The 18062-nt window shown below is 56.0% G+C and overlaps 1 protein-coding gene across 1 annotated transcript in view; it reads left to right on the top strand.

The window, feature by feature from the left end:
• Positions 1–12111: 12111 nt before the first annotated feature.
• CDH22 (cadherin 22) overlaps positions 12112–18062 on the top strand; it is a 121987-nt gene continuing 116036 nt past the window's right edge. The window contains exon 1 of the mRNA XM_045528554.1: positions 12112–12307. The gene's annotated coding sequence lies outside the window, so the exon portion shown is untranslated. The remainder of the gene's footprint in view (positions 12308–18062) is intronic.

Raw genomic sequence — 18062 nt, 5'->3', positions numbered from 1 at the left:
GCCAGGGGCTCACCGATAGGCCAGGGAAGGGCTGGCCAGGGATTGGGCTCAGCCTGTGTGCTGCCGGGACGGGAGAGGAGAAGGCAAATTCAGTCAGTGATTTGCAGGTAAAGGAGGCAGGGCAGGTGGTGGATGGGAAGTGGAGGTAGGATGAGTGAAAGGGAGGGGTCCGGGATGGGAGACCCAGCAGCTCCCGGGCAGATGGGAGGAGGGCACAGGGGAACCAGGCCAGGCTTCTCGGGGTGGGGACACAGCCTGAAGATGCAATCCCAGCTTGGGCTGCAGGGGCCCAGCCGCCAGTACCCAATAAGGCAAGAAGTGCCCAAGCCGGAAAGGCCCCCGGCTAACCACATTGCCTCCTTTGGCTCCTACAGCGCCCCCATTCCAGCTTCATTCCTTTGGGTTAAGCATTGCCTGTTCTCTGATGGGGAGATCATATTCTGCCATGAACTCTTCTTAGACAGCACAAATTACATATCATCTCTTTTCAGGGACAGCTTTCTAGAGTTTCCCCAGGTAGAATACATTGTTCCCTCCCCTGCGGTCCCAGAGTACCTGACATGTGTATAGCCCTGCTGACACTGGAGTGAGGGTTTTTCACTCTGTCACCTGCATTGGCCCTGGTGTTTCTGTTTGCATGTGTCTTGCAAACAAGCATGGTTTCGCGTAAATGTGTTTTTATAATGTGTCTCCCTTTCTAGACTCTGAGCCCTCCGGAAGTGGTCTGTTGTCTTACTTTAGCTCATTTTAATTATTGTACAGTAACATTGACTCTTTTCTTGCTGTACAGCTCTATAAATTTCAACTCATGTATAGATTCACGTACCGACTGTCTGAATGCACTTTCAGTTCGCATAAATGGCATTGTGCTGTAGCTCCCCAGTGGTTTCTCACACCTTTCATTTCGTGTTTCAAAGATCCACCATGACTGTCGCTGTGCACTTGTGTTGTCTGTTGCTCTAACAGCTGCCAGGACCTCCACAGTGTGTGTCACCCATGTCTTCCTGTCCACCCCCCCCACAGAGGGGCCCTGGGTTGCCTCCGACTCCCCTGACCCCAATGTCGGGATGAGTACCCTCAGACTTGTCTCTGTGGGCATGCTGAGAATTTCGCTGATATTTAAATCCAGGAGCAGAATCTTGGGGTCGTAGGGTCAGCATATTAATAATGATCTCTAAATGCCATGTCACTCACAAGGGTGTCCAGGCCTATCTTGGGGGAGGACCCATAACAGGCCATACAGAGCCAACATGCACCAGTAGGGCTGCGCCAGGTGGTCAGATGTTGACATCTTTCCATTCTGGTGGGGAAGTGGTTGCTTCCCCATCTCTTGAGTCTCCCCTGACTCTTCCCAGGATCCAGCAACTACAGGGTTACACGTGGCCCAGCAGGCTCTCCAGGGTCCCCCTCCAGTGGCCATTGCCACCTATTACATATTTTGATTATCGTCCTTGTCCACGACCCTGTGCAGGGGAACGAGCCAGGGAGGGGCTCATTGGTTATGGTTCAAGGCCTCCTCAGCCAGTCTTTGACAAGCCCTCTCCCCTCGCTGGGTCCCCACAACACGAGATCAACACTGTAGGGCTTGCCGTGCCTTCCTGAGACACAGCTGCATAATCCTCATGGCCACCTGAGAGCTGGGAAGTGGCTCTCCTTATTTGATAGATGAATAAACTGAGGCCCAGTGAGTAGGAGTGATTTGTCCAAGGTCCCACAGTGAGTGACGAGCAGAGCTGTGACCCAAGAGAGTTTGAAGACCAAGGTGGGCCCCAGAGCACCCCACAGGCAGGAAAATGCACCCACCCCCACCTCGGGCATCTTTTATGCATGAGTATAGGAGAGGTGAGTTGAATTGCCATTGACTAGTTGGCACAATGCTAGGTTTTGTAGACATTTAATTAAACCCTCATTAATTTCGATTTTGCTGTTTTCTTTTTGTATTTCAGAGCTAATCTTTTCTCTGTTTTTTTCCTTTCACATTAGAACTTTCTATAGCCTTTTGACAACTGCTTGAAAACTACATGCAGTACTGAGCTCACCAGTGATGGATGGGGCCCAAGTCTGTCTCTGTCTCAATGATGGGCCCTTTGTAGACCCCCAGGCTGTGGGGAGAAGGGGACACAGAGGTTGGTCAGCTAAGGTCCTGCTTTCACGGGCTGTGGGTCTGCCTCTGAGCTCAGCATCCCCAAAGGCAAAGGTTCTTTGGTCCCAGGTGGGCTTCTGGGAGCTCAGCACAGAGAGACTCTTCGGCCCAGCAGTTGGGGTGGGGATGAGGCATTCCTGGGGGAGGCTGGAAGTTAATGGAGAATCTTTTCAAAAGGTGGGGGTCAGGGAAGAGTGGGGACCCAGAACAGCAGGACTCCAGGCTTACAGCCCTGATCCAAATTAATCATGGTGTCAGCTAATACCTATATGCATTAAGCACCTACTGAATGCCAAGCATCATACTCCTATCATCTTATTTAATCTCATGACATCTGTGGACACAGGCAGGACAGATAAACAAAATATTTAACACTCGGTACAGCGTGTGTGGATCAATGAGAACATTCACTGTTAAAGCTGGAGCAGGGCCTCAAGGACCCCGGAGGAGTTGACCTTTCATTTTTGGATCACGGGGAGGAGAGGTGTTTCCAGTGGACTAGGGTAGTAACAGGGAGGAGCATTTGCTCCATGGGCTGTTTGCCCCAGTATGGAAACGTTGCAATATGTTAACAAGCCCAGCTGAATGCCAGTTCAGGTCCATGTCACAGTCAAGGAAACTGAGGCTCAGAGACCACCGCTACTTGGGAGTTGCTCCCTGAATTTGGACCTAGGTTGGGCTCACTCCAGGGCCCAAACCTTTGATCATTAGGCCACTAATGTTTAGCTACCTTGTCCCAGCCCCAGGGACTCATGTTCTGGCAGCTTTCTCTTCCCCCCAGAGGCCTCAGACAAGGCTTCCCTGCTGCAACCTCCAGATTCAAAGAGCTGGTGGCAGCTCCGGCAGTGGGAAGGGAAGGGTTAACTGGGCCACAGCCCTGGGCACGCATGGCACTGCTCTTAGGCCTGGCAGCCTCTGGCACCTGCCCTGGCCTTTCATCTCCACAGGCTCCAGGAGAGAAAAGCCAGATCCAGGCCCACTGGGGACTCAGCAGCGTGGCTTCCCTTTGATCCCCGTTGAGACTGCCTGCTCTGAGCCCAGAATCAAACAGGGGCAGCAGCGGCCAGTGCCCCAGGGTCCCCAGAGTGGCAGCCTCATGCTGCCCTGCCCCTCTCCACCCTCCCCTGCCTGGCCTGAGCCTCTGCATGGGGTGAGGAGGGCCTCTTGCCAGATTCTCAGGGACAGGCCAGAGCTAGAGAGGGCTGAGGGAGGCTCTGGGCCACAGAGGGAGAAGGGACAATAGGGTAGGGCCAGGGCAGCAGGAGCTCAGACTCAGGACGGGTCGTGGGGGATGGGGCGAGTTCCGGGGAGCTGGAAGGGGAAGAAGAGAGTGGGCCCCGAAAAGCACAGCCCTTGAACATGGCCTTTCCCTGAGGCATTGACAACCCCATGGGGTTCAGGTCTCAAGGTGAAAGCTGTGGGGGGCCAGTGAGGAAAAAGCAACGAATTTAAAAGGAATTAGTCAGGAGGAGGTGACAGGCCCATTCTGAAGCAAGATGAATGGGTTTCAGTTGGCGAAAATGATTCTAATTTATAATCTGCTTCTTGCTGCCGCTCGCCAATTAATTCTCTATAGATACATAAATAGGCCGCATGTTTGCTTTGCTTCAAACGTAATAAACATTACACTCTGTCCCCTTCTTTTGTGCTGGTTCCTGTCACGGCATTAGTCCCCAAAGCTAATTCCTCACACCTGTCTCTGCCGCTCAGGGGAGCAGGGCTGAGTGGGGAGGAAGTGCCCGGCTCCAGGAAACTCGTGGCACCGGGAGATAAATTACTGATCCGAAAGCTGCCAACACCCACTACAAGCCCAGGCTCCCCACTCAGGAGAGGCCCAGGCAGGGAGGAAGGGAGGGAGGGAGGGAAGCACAGGGGACTCCCTCTTCTCCTTTCGAGACTCCTGTGTCACAGACTTTGGGACCATCTTCCTAATGAGGGCAGGAGGGAGGGAGGCAGAGAACTGTCATCATACTCTCTGACTTCCCCTGTCACCGGCCCCTGCTCACTTGCTTTTCTGGCTTTTGGACTTGCTGTTCACCCTCCACCTTAGAGAGCCACCTCCTATGTGTCTGTCTTCACATACCACCTTCACAGGGAGATATTTTCCTGACCCCCCTTCCTGAAACTGACATCCCCTCTTCAACTCTCTCTGTGCTCCTTCCCTGCATTTAATTTCTCCGTAGCATGATCACCAGGGCATTCTTTTTATTTTACTAATTTGTCTTGTTTATTGTCTTCCCCAACTGGCATGTAAGTCCATAACGGCATCCCCATGTTTGGTGCTGTAGCCTCAGTGCTTGGCACATAGTAGATGCTCATTAAATATTTGTTGAATAAATGAGTGAGGTGGGAATGGGGTGGGAGGGAACACCAGATGGGGTCCTAAGATTGAAATGACACCTCACTCTGGCTTGTCATCTCCCCTGTCCCCTGAGAGGTAGGCAAAACAAAGGCTGGGGGGAGGGGTGACTTGCCCAAGGTGACACAGTGAGTTAGTGGCAGAGCTGGGACTAGAATCCCAGTCCTGGGCTCTCCTCTAAGGCAGCTCAGGTCAGGAATATGTACCTCACAATAATTCTTCCAAGTTGGGTGTCGAAGAAACTGAAATTCAAGGAGGTGGCATGACTTGCCCAAGATCACGCAGTCATTTGTTCAGTGAAATGACTGAGCACCTGCTTTGTTCTAGGAGAGGAGGATGCAGCAGCAAACAGAACAGCAAAGACTGCTGTCCTCAAAGAAATCACATTCTAGACAGAGAAATGGGCACTGGATGAGTTAACAAATAAATGTAAATGTCAGGAAGTGGAAAGAGCTCGGAAGATAGACAAAGCAAGGTGAAAAGACGTACTGATTTCAGGGGCAAGGCGGGAGGGGTTGGGGAGCCATGTGACTTGGGGTGGTCAGGGAAATCCTCAGTAAGAAGCTAACAGCTGGGCGGGAGCCATGCTGATGAGGAGACAGCCTTGCAAGCGTGGAGCAGGACGAGGATTTCTACTCAGATCTCTCTGCTCCAGAGTGTGTACTCTTCCCCAGTCGAACTGTGTTGCTACAGAAAATGAGCATTCTAGACAGTGAGGACCACTATATGGTGAAGCAAGAAGCACTCAACTCTGAGTGGGTGATGTATGAGTTAGAGCCTAAAATCTGGGTGAGAAATAACAGGTAGCAAGGGACAGAGTGGAGGCCTCTCAAGTAGGGACCACAGAGGCAAAAGCCTGGGGGTGGGCATGAGACTCTCAGCCAGAGGTAGAGTGACTTTAGGCGAAGATGGGAGCAAGCCCTGATTTGTGTTGTTAATTTCCATAGAAATAGTATAGATAATTTCCACGTGGCCAATTTCAAGGGCTGGCAAAACTGGCTTGCAAAATTTCTGAAAATAAACTGAATAACTGGCTTTGATGAGCCAGTACAAACCAGCTCCAGCACACCACTGCTTCGGGGTCAATAAGGGCAGCGGCCACACAAGGGAGAAGCCAGAGATGGTTTGAAAAAGTGTGTGTGGAGCAGAGAATCCTGCATCCTAATAACTGGAAGGGCCCTTGATCATCATGAAGCATCTGCTGCCACTCCTCCTTTATGTTACACAATAGCAAGCCCAGGCCAAGAGAGAACCAGGGACTTGCCCCAGAACACATGGAGAGCTGGGGCCAGAGCAAGGACTGGGCCACCTTAGACGTCTCAGGGTGACTAGCACCCTCTCCACTGCCTCCAACCACCTGTTCTCAAGGGGTTGTGATCTGTGATGGCCTGACGGTCAAGGACTCCCTTACCCGTGGGGGGCAGGGACATGTGTTCTAGGTCCAGTGGAGGGCAGAGGTAGGAGAGCTTCATGCCATCTGCTGGAGTAATATTTAAGCTGGATTTTGAGAGGTAAAGAAGGAGTTTTCCAGCAAGACAAAGGAGGAAAGGGGAAAGAACATTATAAAGGCTCAGTTTGGCATTACCAGGATATAAGGGGCAAGGAGGACACAGCAAGAGATGAGGCAAGAGAAGCGATGCCCTGTTTCTCACGTTGAAACCACAATGCAGAGAAGCTGTTTTTAGAGGGATCTCCTGTCTTACTAGACCTGGGGATGGGGTCGCACAGCAAAGTCCACCTGCTCACGGCTGCGAACCTGCAGGTGAGGGAAGGCTCAGGTCCTCCAGCGGCCGGGCCGGCCCTGCTGGTGCCCAGCAAGTCACCCGCCCCATGGTGGGTCTCTCCCCCTCACCTGCTGGCTCATCCCCTCTCCCCTCCTGCAGGCTCTTCTCCAGGCCAGGAATAGAACCTCACATCTGACAATCCTCAGCGGTGTTTAAATTTAATGGGCCTTCCTGCTTTTTCCTCCTCAGCACCTGGGCTGGGCGCTCTGCAGCAGCCCTGGGGAGAGGCAGGTGAATAATTCAGGGAGAGGCAGTGTTTGAAGTGTGTGTGTGTGTGGTGGGGGGAGGCTGGGAGGGCTGTCTCACCCTGCCACCCCAGGGAAGGGGTTCCAGGAGGGAAGGTTTGGGTTCTCAGGCCCTGCTGTTCTACTCTGCTATGTCTTCAGGGCATTTCGGGAAGCCCGGATTGCCATCTCCACACAGCCACCTGCAGAGTTAGGCCTCAGGACTGCAGAAGCTGTCTAGGGCTGAAGGAAGGGAGAGGAAAAGGGAGGAGGCATACCTTTCCCAGTGGCTTTGGATCTGGGTCCAGAGAGAGAGAGAGGAGGGCCAGAGTGTGCATAGGATGCGGTAGGTTGGGGCCTAGCTCCGGACCGAGGTTAGGGAGCAGGAATGTGGGCGGAGATGTACATGGCCAGATGGAGGGCCGGGCCAACCAGGCAGCTGGACAGCTCCTGGTGGAAAGCTGGCGCCCAGCCCGGGCCGTGGCTGCTGTCCATGGTGCTAACCCTGCTTAGGGCCTGGACGGGAGTCCTGGATGTGCGCAAGCTCCCTCGCCCAGAACTTCCCTAGGCCCTGGGCTCCTCCTTTTCCATCCTCACCCCACCGCACCCCTGCAAACAAAGTAGCCTTTCCATTTTCTTGCATTGGTACCTTTCTGGCATTTTCATTCATTTATCCACTCATATGTTCAACAAATACTTACTGAGCATCTGCTATGGAGGATACAGCAGTGAACAAAACAGACTCATTCCATAAACTTCTGGAACTTGTTTTCATCCCTGTTCCCTCTCCCTTGAGGAGAAAAGGGGAGAGGGGGAGGGGGGGAGCCGGACGTTAGTCCCTTTTCTTCCCCTGGCCTGTGATGAGTCCTCCAGCAAGTCACTTTCTCCCTTTAAACCTTAGTGTCCCCATCTGTAGCTTGGGGCTGATAATCTCATTTTGCGGAGCTGTTGTCGCTATTCTTATTGTTAATTATAGCAAACACCTATTCTAAATGCCTTTCGTGGATTCGCTCATTTAATCTTCGCCATCCCTGTTCTACCTGTGAGGAAACTGAGACGTGGAGAGGTGAAGTCGCTTGCCCAGGGTGACACGGTAATTGTTGGTGATGGGATTTGAACCCAGACAGTCTGGCTCCAGGTCCGTGAGGATGAACGCGATGAAGTGTTTAAGGGCGCAGCAGGCCTCAGCGCCAGTGGCTCCCGCCAGCTCTCGGCCCCCTCCCTCTCCCACCCCCCACCGGGCCCGGTCTCTCCGGAGGAGGGTGGCCACCCAGCCAGGGTCCCTCCCCGAGCCGCTGCCCCGCCCGACCCGGCGCCCCCAGCCCTGGCGGAGGAAGCCGCGCTCCGCAGAGTCGCAGGGCGCTGGGGGGGGGGGCCCCTCGCAGGACGCCCTCCGTCCTTGTCCGGTCCCAGTCCCTTTCCGGGAGGGGCTGGGGTGCGCCCCGACGGCTCCCCCACCGCCCCCGGCGGGCTGGCGGCCGGTCCCCGCGCTGACATTTCTTTGGTTGTTCATGTCACGGCCCTTCAGTCTGCGCAGTTTTACAAATGTGCTGGCGAGATGAAAGGCGCCGAACAGCGACTGGAGAGCAAGTTCGGAAAAGCTTTTAACTTCCAGCTCCCACAGACAAAGCGGGAGCAGGGGGAGGGAGGGAGGGGACGCAGGAGCAGAGAGAGGAGAGTGGAGGAAGAGATTGGGGGGAAGGAGGGGAGGGGGAAGGAAAGAGGGAGGGGAGGAAGGAGGGAAAGAAGGAGGGAGGAAGGAAGAGGGATCTAGGGGAAGATGAAAGCAAGCCCTGATTTGTGTTGTTTGTCCAAGGAAGAAAGGAAGGAGGGGGGAGGAAGAGGTAGAAGGAAGTGTGGGGAGAAGAGAGAAAGGGAAAAGGCAGGGGAGGAAGAGGGATGGGGGAGAGAGGGCCAGCGTAGGGCAGAGTGAGACTGGGACGGGGTGACAAACAGAGATAGGACAAGACAGACAAACACAGAGAGGGATACAGACACAGAGACAGAGGGGACAGGACAGGAGGAGGAGGAGGAGGAAATGGAAAGAGAAGGACGATGCATCCAGGAGATAAGCAGACAGGTGGGGACAGGGGACAAGAGGGCTGGAGAAGAATATAGGGACAGTTAGGAGGAGACAAATAAGGAGAAAGACACCCAGAGAGACCCAGCAACACTGACAGGAGAGGAGAAGACAAGGACAGGGATGGAGGGAGTCAGAGAGGGAGGACAGACGGGCAGTGTATGAGAAAGCAAAGACAGACACACAGACGCCAGAGAGAAGTGAGGCCCTGTGGGAGGTGGCCATGGCGGGAGCAGGTGTAGAGAGGGAGAGAAGAGCCAGGGACAATGGCAGAGCCTGGAGCTAAGTGTAGCCCCGCCCCCCCCCCACATACACATGCCCTTCGCTGACACCTGCTCAAACTCTCAGGGCTCCCTGGAGCAGACCCTGCTGTTAAGGCACTCAGATTAGAGCAGTAGCTCTCAACTGGAGGTGATTTTGCCCTTCAGGAGACATTTGGCAATGTCTGGACACATTTTTAGTTGTCACAACTGGGGCAGGGGGTGTGCTACTGGCATCTAGTGGGTAGAGGCTAGAGAAGCTGCTAAACATCCTACAGTGTACAGGACAACCCCCCACAACAAGGAATTATCTGGCTCAAATGTCAACAGGATCAAAGTAGAGTAACCCTGGGCTAAAGAGAGAGAAATACTCAAGGAGCCAGATGACTACTCCCAAGGGAGTACATGCTCAGGGCGTCAAGACAGGGCTGGACACCCTGCTGGTGGAAGAGGAAGGAGGCATCTCACAAGCCCCTCCTCCTGGAATCGTTCCCTGGCCATGCCCCACCCCACAATCCTTCCTCACCCCATCCCAACCCCTGGAAGAGTAGCATCTCCCTTATTTTCACGCTCACCAAGCCATAATGTTAATATACACACACAGGTTCCAACCTCCAACTACAAAGTGCTTGGCATCCCACTTGCCCAGAGACGGTACTGCACTCCAGCTTAGTGCACAGGCTTTGGCCTCACCCAGCCTGCCTCAGTTTGAATCCTAGCTCTGCCACAAACTAATTGTTTGACCTTGGCCATGCTTCATAGTTTCTCTGTGCCTTCGTTTCCCCTTCTATAAATGTATAAGTTGGTTGCCATGAAGGTCAAATGAAATAATCCATGTAAAATAGTTAGCACAGGGCTGGAGACATGGCACAGGCTCCATAAATGCTATTATTATTATCATCATCTCATCTTATCTGCACACCAATGCTGGGGGAAGTGGCTTGTCCAACATGTCCCACATTCTGCATGGGCACAGCTGCTTTCAGAGTCCAGGTCTGCCCAGTTCTTCCTCTATCACACCACACTGCGTCTTGCTGCACCTGCCACACCGCAGCAGAAATCCCTGCCTACCTTCTCCCAGACTAGAGTGCAAGGTCAGACCCAGGTGTGATGCATCAGCCTGATCTTGCCACTTGCCAACTGTGTGATCTTGATATTTCAACACCGTGTACCTCAGTTTCCTCATTTGTAAAATGGGGCTAGTACTAGCATCTGATTGTCATAAGCACATAAAAGCAAAGTCATGGCACACAGCAAAGGCTCAACAATTGGGGAGTGTGACCTCAGTGTGTTCTCAGAGTGTAGCATAGTCCCTGGCACAGAGTGGATGCTCAGAGCAAGTTTGCCGAAGGAAGGAAGAGTAGGAGATAACGGTAGTGGTGAGCCCGAAAAGAGGAGGCATTCGGAGAGGAAAAGCTGGGAGGTCTAATAGAGACCAGAGACAGAGACTGGAACAAAATGGAGAGATATGAGAGCAATTCATTCTGTAGTATTTATGGGGCACCTACTGTGTGCATGCAGATGTGAGAACAACAATGTCCCACATCCAACAACCTGTGGACGATGAAGTAGGTCTGACTTCCAAGACAAACAGCACACACCAGGGCCTGGAGGGAGGGGACAGGGAGAGGAAGTGGCAGCAAACAGCAAAAGTGAGTCGGAGGGGAGGGAGAGAAGAGAAAGCGAAGACATGCATCTGGAAGGCTGGCCTCTGGTCTCTGAAAGCATGAAAGAGTGGAGGCTAAGAATAGAGAGGAGAGGGGAGGAGAGGGACCGAGAGAAGGAGGACGGTACAAAGGCAAGGCTGGGAGAGATCAATGAAGGGAATAAACTGAGAGAAGGACTTAGGGGAGGGAACAGGCTGGCACGATGGAGAATAAATCTCAAAATAAGTACATGAGTGGTGGAGTTTATAGGAGGGGCTGGAGGGGCAGCCAGGGGGAGAGGTGATTCCAATCACCAGGGAGAGTAAAGAAGGACCAGGGTGTAGGGGTGGAGATGGAAATTAAAGAGAAAGGCAAGGGGGAGAGCAGGATGGGGGTGAGGTAGAGCCTGGGTCCCTGAGAACCCAAAGGAGTCTGGGGTTCCTGGAGGGCCCTGCTCCCTCTTTGCCATGAACTTCAGCAGCTGATTGCAGATCATTATGTGTCTCCTCAGTGACAGCATAGCAGGACAGAGGTACATAGCTGTCCTGTCTCCTGTTATCCTTCACCCACCTATCTGGCAGCCGCAGGGAATGGGGAGGTCCTAAGGGGATCCCCAACCCAAGGCAAAGGGAGTCACTGGTCCTACCCCACCATCAACAACCTCATATTGAGAACTAAGGGGTGGGGGAGTCTGCTCAGTTAGGCCCCATCCCAGAGGGGAGACGGTAGGGAAGGCCACGCAGCCAGGAGAAACACACCAGGCAGACAGGACTCAGGCAGCAGGCTGGCTGGATTTTAAAAAGAATGAAAAACCCGGCCTGCAAGGGGTTTCTGGACAGTGGGAGGATTATATTGGGAGACTCACCAGCTCACCAGGCCAAGGTGGCCCTAGGTTTAGCATGGGGCCGTCTTGTCTTGCCTGCTTACTTTGTCGATTGCAAGGATGTCTAGCGTGCCTCTCCAGAGGAAAAGCCCTCATGCTTCTCTTGCCGGGACACCTGACTTCCCACCTGTCTGGGGACTCGAGGCCCTGGGCACCCGTCTCTGGCCACTTCAAAGCACAGTATTGTTTCTGAAACTGGCGGGTCTGTGCAAGGGGCCTTTCCGGGCAGCTAGCCAGCGGCGCCCACTGGAGAAGCCTGCCCCCACCCTCGCCTGCGCCCCCTCTCCTCTGAAGCCGAGCTCCCACGGTAGCCGGGGGAAATGGGAAGCCCGAAACGCAGGAAAATCAGGTGGAGGAAGAGGGCCGGGGCTCAAACTGCGGCCGCCGGGGGAGCTGCCAGGCGGGGATGTGGATGGTCCCCTCCTGGGGGCGCTCCCTTCGCGCGGATCTCGGGTTGGAGGAGGGAGGGGCACCGCCCCCCGGGGGTTTCCTGGGACTGGGCCGCCCGACAGCTGCAGAGCACCCCCCACCGGCGAGGGAGGGGCGCGATCCGGGGGGCGGGGGCCGGGGCTCCCCGGCCGGGGTCCGGGCCCGCGGCCGCCTGCGGCTGGGCGCTGCGCGGCGCTCCTGCCCGGCGGGCGCTGCATTCTCCGAGTCTCCACCAGAGGCTGCGGGAGGAAGGAAGGGATCCGTCCCTTGCACACTTCCCCCCTAGTCAGACACGCACACTCCCTCGCTCCCTCGCTCTCTCGCTCACACACACGCGCGCACACGCCGCCGCGGCTCCCCCTCTCGCTCCCGCTCTCCCTCCGGCTCCTCCGGGCGGCCGCCGGGCTCCGGATTCGCCCGCCACCCGCGCCGGGGCTCCCGCCCCACGCAGCGTCCCGAGGCGGCAGGACTTGGGGGGAGCCCCGGGCCGCTCCCCGAGGTAAGTGCGCGGGGTGCCGCGGGAGGGGCGGCCGGGTCGCCGCCGAGGGGAGCTGCCCGGCCCGGAGGGAGCCCCCCGGCCGGCGGGAGCGGCCCGGCGGGCTGCGCGGGGGGCGAGCCTCCCGCCTCGGGGGCAGCCCGGTGCCCGCGTCCGGCCCCCGCGTGCCCCCTCCTCTCGGCGGGGCGGGCGGGCAGGAAGGGAGTTTCCCACGTCCAAACTTTCCCCGGCGCGGAGCCGAGCCGCCTCTCGGCCCGAAGCCGGTGGCCCCCACCCGTCCCCGCCTCGCCCGCCGCGCGCCCCAGAGCCTCCGGGACCCCCGCGGGCCGAGGGGTGGCAGCGCCAGGGGCCGAGCCCGCGCGCCTAAAGGGGCTGGGAAGGTGGCGCACAGCTGTGACGCGGGGGCAGGGACCCAGGCGTTCCGGGTCCCCCCACCTTGCTACCGGGGCTCGGCTCCCGGGCCCCTCCCAGAGGCGGGGTCCGGGGCCGGGAAATACCGCACGGCGTGAGCGTGTGCGCGCGGGTGTGTGTGTGTGCGAGGTCGTGCCGCGTCCGGGGGCACCCAGAGGCAGACTCCAGCCGCGGCGACACGCACGGCTGCGGCCACCTCAGGGGGGTGGGGAGCCCGCCCACAGGGACCCATGCCGGCCTTGCCGGCGCCACCCGGCTGCCCTCTGGCCGTCGGGCGGACAGGCACTGAGCGAGGGCCAGCGCTGCCCTCTTCCCTAGGACCCGACTCCGGGGACATTGTCCCTGCTACGGAAGAAGGAGGGAGCCCCCCGACAGCCTCATGTCCAAAGGGAGCGCCACTTAGGGCTGACCCTTGGGGCCGGGGCGCGTAAGGGGGCAGAGTGGACCGTGTGAGCGCGCAGGGTGCTGGTGGCCCTCGGTGGGCACAGTCCGGACCCGTCCCGCTCGCGCCTCGCGACCTGATCTCTGCACTCCCTCTTCTCTGGCACTGCTCGGCCCTTGCTCCAGCTGGGGCGCCGCCAAAGACCCCCGTACCGGCTGCCCCTGGAGGGGCCAACCCCGCGTCCTCCGAGGGCTCCCCGAGCTGCAGGGGCACCCCCTTGTGGCGGGTTGTGGCGGGCAGACCGGCCGCTGTTTGAAGCCGGCCGAGGGCTTCCCACCCTCGCGCTCCTGGGAACCTCGGTCTGCTCTCCCACCCTTTCAGGCGTCACCCGGGATTGCGCTGGTCAACTCTGCTTTCTGCGGGCTGATTCCAGCACTCCCCGGGGCCCTGGAGCTGGCCTGGGTGGCCCCAGCACGGGCTGCGGCTCATTTGAAAGCTTTGGCTGCCGCCCGCCTCTGTGGGCCCCTCCAGCGCGGTTCAGGATCTCATCCTCTTCCCACTAGTCAGCGCCACTGCCCCATGTCAGCACCACCACTGCCCTAGAACCCAAAGCCTCCTCCCTAACCGTCATGACCCTCTGTCCCTTATTAGTGTCCCCTAAGCTTGTCCATCAATGCCCTCTCTGTACCCCATAATGATCCCTACTCTACAGCCCTTTTTGGAATTTAACCTCCATAACCGTAATGACATCCTTTGGTCTTTGCCAATCTATAAGCATTTCTTCCCCCACCAATCTTCCATCCTGCCTGCCTCAGTTTCTCTCTGCAGCAGTCCCCTGTCCCCACCCCGCTTCCTGCCCCAGCCACTTCTCCACCTCGCTGCACCCTTTCTCCTCTCCTTTTCCCAGTGTCTGGGACACTTTTCTTCCATTCCTCCTGGAAGGAAGGGCTATTGTGCACACATAAACATTGCTCCCTGGTGGTGCCTGTGTGCCCCTCCCGGACCACTGATGCCAATGTCTCTGGGGAAGGTGCTTTGCAAAGCCAGCCGGGTTTCCCAGTCAAGGGGCACCTGCCCCTCCTGAGTGGCCCAGTCAGCTGGCTCCTGGAGATGAGAACCCCCCTCCCCTGTTCCTAATTGTGAGCACATTGGAGACCCCTCGGACCACCCTCTTTCCCATTATAACGTATTGGAAACAGAGGGCTGAGATCATGTGGTCAGCTGTGTCCAGAGCCAGAATGGGAACCCAGGTGTCCCGATGTCCAGGCCTTACCAACTCTCCTTATATAATGGGCAAGTCTGGGGTGAAACAGAGCAGTTTCTTGGCGTCACGTTGCAGACAGAACAGGAAGACGCTTAAATGCAGCATGAGGCGTTTAAATTAGACTCCCCAACGCTCCCAGGCCAATGCCTGGGGAAAGCTGTTAAATGCCTGTGGCAGAGAAGCCTAAATAACAGACACTGAGGAAGAAGCTCGGTGCCTAAAAGTGTGCTGTGACCCCAGGCAAGTCACAGCCCTTCTGTAGAAAGTGTGGCTGTGATCTCAGGATGTCACTGCTGGTGGTCTGGAATAATTGTGCCTAGAGGCTGGACTCCCAGTCCCCCTGCAGCAGGCCAGGCCCTGATTTTTCTGGGGGCTTTGCAGGAGCACTGCATGCTGAAGCCCTTTGAGAGGGAGCCGGGCTGGAGCTGGGGCAGGGACCCCAAGAGGGCCTGTTTCCTCCTGAGTTAGCAAAGTTTGGAGCAGCCAGTTTATTAACCACATGGGCAACAGGAGCCAGCCAATTAAATCTCCTCTCTTCCCTCTCTGTTCTCCCCCCACCCCTTTTCTTCCATCAGGAAGCTCCATTCGGAAATGCAGCCTCAGGTAGAGAGAGAGAGGAAGAAAAAATGATTCCTGTTTATATAACTCGGGCAGCAGCTGACGCTGCGTGGCCTGGGAGGGGCCGGGGGAGAGAAGACCCCCAGGAGGTGGCTGGGCTGGGGCCTCCTCATCCCTCCCCAGAGCTGAGCCAGGGAGGGTGCTAGGAGCTGGGGACAAGGGAGGGGCTCCGCCCCCATCAGGCTGAGGAAACCCAGGCCTCAGGCGAGGCTCGGGGAGAGAAGCCCCAAGCCCAAGGAAGGGTGGGCATTCCCTCCCCGCTGGGCTACTCGGAACACCCTTAAGATGGAGCTCCTGACTGGAGGCCTCTGCTTCCTAGAACCTTGTATTTTAAGTCCGACCTTTCTAGAGAAAGCCTAGATACTTCACCATCAGGACAGGCCCTGACCTCAACTTTTTCATCAGGGCAGTGGGCGTAATAGGACCTTTGTCTTTTCTCCGATGGAGGAGGCAAGGCCTAACAAGGAAGTTGTCTGTGGAATGGTTTGAGCTCTGTGTATCTAGCAGGGGGGGCATTTTCTCATTGCATATGATACAGAGTGGCTGCTGAGAAACGGGTGCAGAACAGCAAGGCTGGAGGCATGGCTGTTATGTACAGTTGGGTAGGTTGTTAACTGTCCAAGAGTACTCAACAAGAGTTGGGGCTGAAATCCATTTTAAGCTCCACTCACCAAGTCAGGTGGCCTAAAGGCAAACTATTCCACCTGGAGGAAGGGACACCTTTCTCTAATTTGCTAAAAGTCTTCATATACTCACCGGCTGTGGGCCTGTGGGGCCCCCAGAGGAGGATGCCTTTCTTTAATTACTACAAAGGTGGCCCATGTGGGGGTTAAGGATATACACACTACTGACCCCCTAGCTCAGTTTCCTTATAGTGGGGACACACCTTTCTGAATATGCGAGTCTGAGTTTGAACGCACGGGTGCAGGAACCTGGAGGAATTCCCTCACTCCCTCGCCTTTTCCTCCGTGTTCCACAGGCAGGCTCCTTCCTACGGTCACACTGGGTTTCAGCTGGGAACTTCTTGCTTTCTCATCAGACCACGAGCCTTCAGCCATCCACTTGCTATCAGTTCCTTCCTTTGTTTAATGTAAACAGCTGATTAAGAGCATAGGCATTGGAGTTAGACCAGCCTGGGTTTGTGACTTGCTGGCTGTGTGATGTTGGGCAAGTTACTTTACCTCTCTGAGCCTCAGTTTCTTCCTCTGTGAAATGGAGAACGTAACACCTACCTCACTGGGTTGTTGTGAAGATTAAATGTGTGTGAGTAGGTGTGGTGCTTAGGGCAGAGCCTGGACGCAGGAAACTCCGTAAACGAAGCGGTATCATTATTGTTAATATCCCTCTATTTGTATCCCTTGGTTCCCATGGAGCTGAAGGCAGCAGTTCCTCTGTTTGGTTTGGCACGTGACCTTGGCTGCAGGAGGGAAATTGAGTCTGGACTACCAGGATTCGTCTCTGAACTCAGGATCTTTTGGGGGACTGCCTTCGCCTAGATCGGGGTGGAAACTGCCCAGTCCCTGCATGCAGCCAGGCGCATAGGAACATGTTCTAGATTCCCACAGATTCATTTCATTCTAGTCTCTACCTCTTCTTCCCTTCCACCCATCCCAGGATCCCTGCTCTGGCTCAGACCTCACTGGCCCCGGCCTAACTGGCTGTGGCAGCCTCCCTGGCCTCCCAGCCTCTGATCCCCTCCCACTGCAATCCCTGCAGCAACTAGAGTGATCTTTCTCTAACGCAGGTGGGATCGTGTCACTTGCTTGATTAAAACCCTTCCATGGCTCCCCATTGCCTACTGAATTAAGGCCAGACTCGGCACCATGACATTCAAGGTCCTTGTAATCCGTCTGCATCCTCCTTTATCTCCCACTGTGCCTCCAATCTGACACTCCTGCATCCAGCCCCACCTGCCTTTCTACCTGAATGCCATCCCCTGAAGACATTCCAAAGCATTAAGGACCCAACCCAAAGAGTACCTCTTCCTTGCATCCACCCATCCACCTGTCTGACCGTCCGTCCGTTCATTACCCAGTTTAACATACATACTTTCATATATATTAAGCGTTTACTACCAATTGAGCACTGTGCTAAATGGTAGAAGGTGAGCAGCAGACTGAGTCCCAGCCGACAGGAGTCCGGTGGTCCAGGAAAGAGATAGGCAATTAAACAATTCGTAACCCTGACAGCCAATGGGCGGGGCAGCAGAAGCTCCAGGAGGAAGGCTGTTTAACACACCTGCAGGTGGAGGAGCAGTTACCTAAGGGCTGAGGGAAGGTGCGGACCAGGGAAAGCAGCCTCCAGGCCATGGTGAGGGGGAGAGTACCGGAGGAGCCCTGGGACCCGGTGGCTGACGTGGCACACATGGAGTCTGGGGTTCAGGGAGTGGGAGTCACAGAAAATGAGGCTGGCAAGGTGGGCAGAAGCCAGGTCGTGTGGGTCTTGAAAACCACAGAAAGAGCTTGGACTTCACCCTGAGAGCAGCGGGGAGCCACTAGCAGGTTTTCAGCAGGGGAGTGTCGCAGCGGGATTTGTCTTTAGAAGTCTCGTCCTGCTGCGGGCTGGAGAGTGGATTGGTGGGGAAGACTAGGGCTCAGGCTGATGGTGCCTGGGTCTGGGACATGGAGGGGAACTTATGAGGGTTGTGGGAGTGGAGTGGACAGGGCTGGGTGACTGTGTGGGCACGGGGGATGGCAGGAGTCCCCATTTCTGATTCTGGAAGCTGTGTGGGTCGTGGAGATGGTAAATGTGAGAGGAGAAGGGCTTTCAAGAAGAGGTGGGGGCCAGCTGTGGATGGGTCACATGTGAGATCCTGGTGGCACATTCAAGTGGGGATGCTTGATGGACAGTCATACAAAAATGTATGGGCCCACCCCAAAGCCATGAGGAGGGGGGAGACCACCATCCAGGACAAGTCTGTAGAAAGGAACCTTGAGGGGCCCTCAAATCCTGGGGACAGGTGCATCGCAGGGAGCTTTTGCATCTAGCCAGGCACACGTGACTCCCATCTGTATGGAACCTCCCTAGCAATTAGTTTAGATTTTTTTTCACTGCCTCACTTGTATCATCTGCAACACATTAGA

Source organism: Lemur catta, chromosome 17 (genome assembly GCF_020740605.2).
Source record: "Lemur catta isolate mLemCat1 chromosome 17, mLemCat1.pri, whole genome shotgun sequence".
Taxonomy (NCBI): domain Eukaryota; kingdom Metazoa; phylum Chordata; class Mammalia; order Primates; family Lemuridae; genus Lemur; species Lemur catta.
This window is presented reverse-complemented; position numbering and strand designations above follow the sequence as displayed.